At 36.8% G+C, this 7,555-nt stretch overlaps 1 non-coding gene across 1 annotated transcript; it reads right to left on the bottom strand.

Moving 5' to 3' along the window:
* Nucleotides 1-1,261: 1,261 nt before the first annotated feature.
* Nucleotides 1,262-1,368, bottom strand: LOC124889041. The gene has a single exon (XR_007047659.1). It is a non-coding gene; the product is annotated as a small nucleolar RNA R71 (small nucleolar RNA).
* Between the last annotated feature and the right edge of the window lie 6,187 nt (nt 1,369-7,555).

The raw sequence follows: 7,555 nt of genomic DNA on the forward strand, positions 1-7,555 counted from the left end.
TATTTCTATGTGAATTTGGGAGGAAAATCGTAGATTAGAATGAGGAAATTAAGGAGCAAAGTTCTTATACTTTTATAAAATAAGGGATTTGAATTAGCATCTAGGATAGGGATATACCTACAAGCCTTATTTGGTTCAATTGCAAGAAGATTACTCAATGAATCTAGAAGAATTGTCATATCTCTGCGGGAGTTGTAGCTGCAACATTCAATAGATAAAAGATTTTAGGTCGGGAAATCAAGATCGTTGCCTAAACCTTGCGAACCAACTACCCGATAACCAATTAGAATACTATAAGAATAGAGATTTGTATGATTGTTCGAGAAGCCTCAACCCTGGAGTTCTTATCATAACTGTTTACAACCATTGCTTGCTTTGCTATAGTCATAAAATTTTATTTCTTGGTTATTAATTTGCATTTTTATTCTCAAATTCAAAATCATCTTGATACTATACAACACCTAATACTCATTGTTTGAAACTAAAAGTTGGTTAAATTTCTAGTTGTTTAGTCCTCTTGGGAATGATATTTGATTGTTTAAATCACTATATTACTTGAACGATCACGTGCACTTGTGTGTGCGTCTGAGTCGCAATAAGTTTTTGGCGCCGTTGCCAGGGACTAATAAAATTAATAAATTGCTAAATTTTTGGTTTTTTGATATTAGGTTTAGGTGTTAACAATTTGATCTTAGCGGCTGAATTTTTGTAAGTTTAGCTGAATCCAGGACTGGCGATTGATAAAGAACTGGTAGAGCCTTTTGCAGAACCAAAACAAATCTTTCAACAAAGGCAAAGAATGGCTGAACAGCGAAATAAACCGGTTGATCCAAATGCCAGGAATGTTCCACCTCCTGTCATTCTTGTTATTCCAGTTGTTCCTGCTCAACATGCTGCTAGACCTATTCATGAGGTGGCAATCCCACTCACAAACCATGTGACGAACAATATTTTAAAGCCTGAACCAGGAGGTTAATTTGAATTGAAGCAGAATATGGTGCAATTGCTGAATTCAGCTGGGCAATTTCTTGGCCTCTCACACGAAGATCCGCAGCAGCATATACAGACCTTCTTAGAAATCAGTGATATATACATTTCTAAAGGGGTGAATTCTGACTATGTCAGATTGGCACTCTTCCCTTTTTTCCTAATTAGGGAAGCAAAAAGATGGTTACATGCTGAACCAACACTCTCCATCACTTCATGGGAAGATCTAGCTTGGAAGTTTCTTATTTGATTCTTTTCATTCGGGAAGAAGGCACGCTTGAGGAGTGAAATCTTGAGTTTTAGAAAGAAAGACAGAGAGAATCTCTACCAAGCTTGGGAGAGATTTAAGGGTATTCTAAAAAATTACCTTCTTCATCATCAATCCAATGATGTTCTTGTGCATACTTTCATAGAAGGATTGGAGCCAAACACGAAGATTCTCTTGGATTCAGCATCAGGTGGACAATCTCTTGAGAAGACATATAAAGAATTGTACACACTGTTGAATCGGATTTCATAAGGGAACCCTGACTGGAATACAAACTCAAGAGCACTCCTAAAAAGGTTGCAGGGGTATTGGAGGTAGATCATTTCACTGTATTACAGGAACAGATCGGAGCCATAAAAAATTAAATAATTACTCAGCTTAATAACATGAAGTTGGGTGTTACACAACTAACAGCCTTAGTGAATGCAGTCCAACATGTGAATTCTTAGTGTGAGGTTTACGAAAGTGGCGAGCACATAGCTCATGCTTGTACGAATAATCCAGAATCTGTCAACTATGTGGGGAGTGCAAATCGGTAGGGACAGTAAAATTTTGGTAATACTTAAAATCAGGCGCAGAATGCAAATCAGTACAAGGGACAAGTGTAACCAAATCCACAGCCAGCTCAGACTACTCAGGCGATTACTCAATCTAGCAATATGGAGGAATTGATGAAGAAATTTATGGCTCAACAAGCACAATTTACAACTGAAATGAAGACTCAACAGGCATAGTTTGTAGCTGAGTTGAAGAGTCAACAATTGCTTACGAGAAATCTAGAGTTGTAGTTGGTTAAATCGCAGGGTCAAAGAACACAAGACCTCAAGGATCATTACCTAGCGATACAGAGACAAATCCCTAGTAGGTAAATACGGTTACACCAAGGAGTGGGCTACAAACTAAGGAGATAGTTTAGGAGCCGGGTAGTCCCATAATTATTTATGACAGTACCAAAGACAATGCAGAGAGAGAAATCAAAGAAAAAACAGCAAGTGATGAAATTTATATGGACAAGAAGACTCTCCCCTTACCCTTTCCTCAAAGGTCAATGAAGTATCAAGAGGAGGTGAGTTATAAGAAGTTCTTAGATCTTCTGAAGTAGGTTCAAGTGAATCATTCTCTTGTTGACATTCTACAAAGTGTGCCAAAATATACAAAATATTTGAAGGATATAGTTGTAAATAAGAACAAGTTGACTGAGTATGCTACAGTTGCACTTACTCAAGAGTGCACATCCAAGATTCAAAACAAATTGCCTACGAAGCTTAAAGATCCGGGTAGTTTCGCATTGCATATTACCATTGGACAGACTATTTATGCACGTGGATTATGTGACTTGGGAGCTATCATAAATCTTATGCCCACATCGTGGTACCGAAAGATGGGTCTTGTGTCACCCCTCAAATCCTATTGGGGCAGACTAGCACCCGTAACTGAGGAGGCCCGGGAGAACTAGCTCATAACCTTATACTTTCCATGCATACCTCTATGACAACCCAAAATTCGGACAACATCATGTCGCATATAAAAGGAAATAATCACCTATATAAGCTCGAGCACACATATATATTTATATATAATACTTGACCGTTGGATCCATCACGTCTATTAACAAAACCACCTTGACTGTAAATTAGGTCTAGAAAGCCTCTAGATAATACACAGAGTTTAACTAAGGCCGGGACATACCCCGCCATATAACTAACTTCTATACAATACCAAAAGTGATTGGATATGACACGGAAATCCTCAAAGCAAACTGGAGCTCACCAAAAGCAGCTGCATATCCTGGCTTTTACTTGTGCGGTGTATGAGCTGAGGTACCTGTGCCTGCAGCATGAAATGCAGGTCCCCCATGGGGGACGTCAGTACAAAATATGTACTGAGTATGTAAAGCTGTAGATAATGACATATGATATAGGAGCTCAATAGAAATCAGAAACAAGTGAATAAATTACAATAGGAGTGGACCACACTTATTAGAACTTGTGACAACCTGTACATTGTATTTATTCAATCACTTTACCTTCGTTCTTATCATCTTTGTAATCATTACTATACTGTACTATGACCATTAGGCTGTCTCCAGTACATATCAATTGGGATCGACCCATGACAGGCTTATACCCCTGGGATACCACCCATAAACACATAAATAGGGATCGACCCATGATAGGCTTATGTCCCTGGGATACCACCCGATAAGAGAGAATTTCCATCACTTAGTTCAATTAATCTTTGAGATTTTTATTTCGGTCGCCACCCTATTTTTGATACTTTGAAATAATGATACATCAATAAGAGACATATAAATAGACCATCAATGCAATAACAATGAAGTAAGAACTCATTGGCACATCAATGAAGTGTTTGGAGTCATCAATGCCATAACAATAAAATAGGAACTTATTGGTATATGAATGAAATGTTTTGGAGTCATCAATAGCACATGGATCTTGTTTGAGTAACCGGATACCTTTTGACATTCATTAGTGCAATAAACATGTAAGATTTGGAAGACAAGTAAGTATTGGAATGTCTTGACATCTTGTAGGGTGGAAACAAGTTCATTGGTAACGTAGGACATCATACAAAACCATTATGGATCACATGTTATTGAATAACTTTGGAAACTTTCTTAATAGAACAATTGTTCACTTTCATGCCAAAGATATGGTATAGAGTATGCTTTACATACCTGACTGTCAACCTTCAATACTAGTCCCAAATGGACTTCCCGTCTTTTCGGATTACTTATCTACAATGAACATATATAGCAATATAGTATTAGCAACCAAACATCACAATTCAATTATTTGAATTCACCAAACTAGTGGTAAGCCTTAATTACACCATAAAGGGTGTCACTTTAACCCTCATATACTCCAATTACATTCAAATGCCATGGATATTCATACAACATCCTCCAATATCAAGTTTGGATTCATTTATCCTTCCAACCAATCCATTAAATCAAATTGAGCCATAAACATAAATAATCATCAATTCAATAGTATATCACTATATCCACCTTCCATAACTCAATTACCATATCCACCTTCCATAATTCAATACAACCAAACCATGCAAAATAGTCCATAACCCTATTTCCATTACCTTTCCATAATAACCAATACATATAATCCTCTATCACACATATACATATAGAAAAGAACAAAGGCAAACAATATTCATACCTTAGAATTCACCTCTTGATTATGCAATCCTATTTTCACAAATAATAGGTGCCGTTCGAAGCTCTCGAGATGACAAACGCAGTTATCAGATTACTTTGGAATTTCTATGGTTGAATCAAAAGTAATTTAAAGGTCAAATTTGGCTAGGGTTTGTTATTTATCAATGATTGATGATGAAAATGAGTTTTTGAACTCATATACATGTATATATACATATATTCCCGTCCATAATATAATAGAAAACGACCAAAATGCCTTTAAAATTTAAATAATCTCAAATCTGTCCTTTGGTGGACTATTTTGATAAGCTAAAGTAGAACGACCATAACTCTTTGCTCCAATATCGGATTTGGGTGAAATTGGTATCATTGGGATAATAATTCAAAGGGATTTCATTTCATACCAAGTGCACCACCTCGTTCGTCCTGTACAAAGAGTTATGGTCGTTTGAAGTTGACCCTAAAAATCTATTTTGATAGGCTGAAGTAAAACGAGTATATCTCCTTACTCAGATGTTGGATTTGGATGAAACCAATTGAATTAGAAATAAGACTCAAAGATCTTTCTTTTCATAGGTCTCATCTCTCTCAGTTCATTATATTAAGGGTGTTATGATCGTTCGAAGTTGACCCAAAAATTCGGCTGGCCTCAGTAATTTGTGTGCAGGAAATTTTCCTGCACCTTTACTATTCGCAAATATTCAGGCCACCGTTTTATAGTTTCAAACGTGCTCGATTATATCCGAAACCTATCCATTTTTGAAAATCTTTATATCGTTGGAAATCTTATTCAATAACCTTCACATGGAACCATCGACGGGCAAATTCCGGTATAAATAAAATAAAAAAATTAATTCCATATAAATAAGACCAAAACACGTACTTGAATATGCCAATACACGTACTTGAATATGGGGTGTTACATCCTTCCCCCCTTTAGGACATTCATCCTCGAATGTTAGCATAGTTATTCAACCGAAACAAGTTCAAGTCCATCATTAATATTCACATCATCACATAAATACTATGCATATATAAAAAAAACTTACTTGTTAATGTTCTAACTCCGTTTCTTGAACTTCCTCTTTATCTTTGAAAAAATGAGGGTACTTAGATTTCATTTCTTCCTCAGCTTTCCATGTAATCTCTTTCCTTTGACGGTTTCTCCAACGTACTTTCACAGATGCTATCTCTTTATTTCTCATCTTCTTAACTTGGCGATCTAGAATAACAATAGGAACTTCCTCATAGGTAAGATCTTCCGCAACTTACACATCCTCAGTAGAAGTGATATGTGATGGATCTCCGATGCACTTTCAAAGCATTGACACATGAAATACCGAATGTACTGATGAGAGCTCTTGGGGTAGCTCTAATTCATATGCAACTTGTCCAAACCTTCAAGTGATATTATACGGGCCTATATAACGTGAACTCAACTTCCCTTTCTTGCCAAATCTCATTACCCCTTTCATTGTTGGTACTTTTAAAAATACCCAATCATCTATAGAAAACTCTAGCCCTCTCCTTCTACTATCTACATATGAATTATGTCGACCTTGGGCTGTTTTCAGTCGTTGCTGAGTTACTTTAACCTTCTCTATGGCTTGATAAACAAGATCTGGTCCGACCAAAAGAGTTTCACCCACTTCGAACCATCCTATTAGTGATCTACACTTCCTTTCATATAAAGCTTCATATGGTGCCATTTTGATACTTGAATGATAGCTATTATTGTAGGAAAACTCAATAAGAGGTAAATGATCATCCCAGTTGCCTTTAAAATCTATTACATAAGCTCGTAGCATATCTTCAAGTGTTTGGATGGTACGTTCTTCTTGTCCATCTGTTTGAGGGTGAAAAGCTGTACTCAACTTCACTTGTGTTCCCAAACACCTCTGAAAAAACTTCCAAAAGTTTGCGGTAAATTGGGTTCCCTGATTTGATATAATAGAAATTGGCACTCTATGTAATCGGACTATCTCTTTAATGTACAGCTTCGCATACTCTTCAACTGTGTTAGTGGTCCTAACTGGTAGGAAATATGCGGATTTGGTAAGCCTATCAACAATCACCCATATAGAATCAAAGTTCCGGGATGTACAAGGCAAACCAATAATGAAATCCATGTTGATCATGTCCCACTTTCATCTTGGAAGATCAATGCATTGCATATAACCTCCGGGTTTTTGGTGCTCAACTTTAACTCTTTGACAATTTGGACATTCAGCTACAAATTCTGCAATGCATTTCTTCATGTCATTCCACCAATACATATCTTTCAAATCTTGATATATTTTGGTTGATCCTAGATGAATGGAATACCTTGAACAATGTGCCTTTGTCATAATCTTTCTTAGCCCGTCTACATTTGGCACACACAATCAGTTTTGGCACTGAAGTACTCCTTCTCGCGTAAGCTCAAATACCTTGGTTGCACCACTCTGAACGTTCTCCTTAAGCTGTAATAAAATAGGATCTGCATATTACTTCTTTTTCACTTCAGCTACTAATGAAGATTCCGCAGCATTATGTACGATAAGCTCTTTATCCAGAGTTTCAAGAAGGCGAACTCCCAAACTAGCTAATTGGTGAAGATCTTTAATCATCCCTTGCCTTTCTGTAGGCGCCGTCATATCCTTACAACTTAATGCATCAGCTACCATATTTGCTTTCCCTGGATGGTACAAGATATCAACATCGTAGTCCTTTAATAGTTCAAGCCATCTCCACTGCCTTAAATTTAGATCCTTCTGATTAAAAATATATTGCAAGCTCTTATGGTCAGTATATATATCAACATGAACCCCATATAAGTAGTGGCGCCATATCTTTAAAGCAAAAATAACTGCTGTCAACTCAAGATCGTGTGTAAGATAATTTTTCTCATGTGGCCGCAATTGTATAGAAGCATATGCTATTACCTTACCATGCTGCATCAATACACATCCTAAATCAATTCTAGAAGCATCACAATACACTGTATACCCTTCGGTGCCTTCTGGAAGTACCAACACGGGTGTAGAAATCAACTTGTTCTTTAAATCTTGAAAACTCTTCACAGGCATCATTCCATTGGAATTTGGATGCTTTATGGGTTAGCT

The sequence above is a fragment of the Capsicum annuum genome, chromosome 11, assembly GCF_002878395.1.
Source record: "Capsicum annuum cultivar UCD-10X-F1 chromosome 11, UCD10Xv1.1, whole genome shotgun sequence".
NCBI lineage: Eukaryota > Viridiplantae > Streptophyta > Magnoliopsida > Solanales > Solanaceae > Capsicum > Capsicum annuum.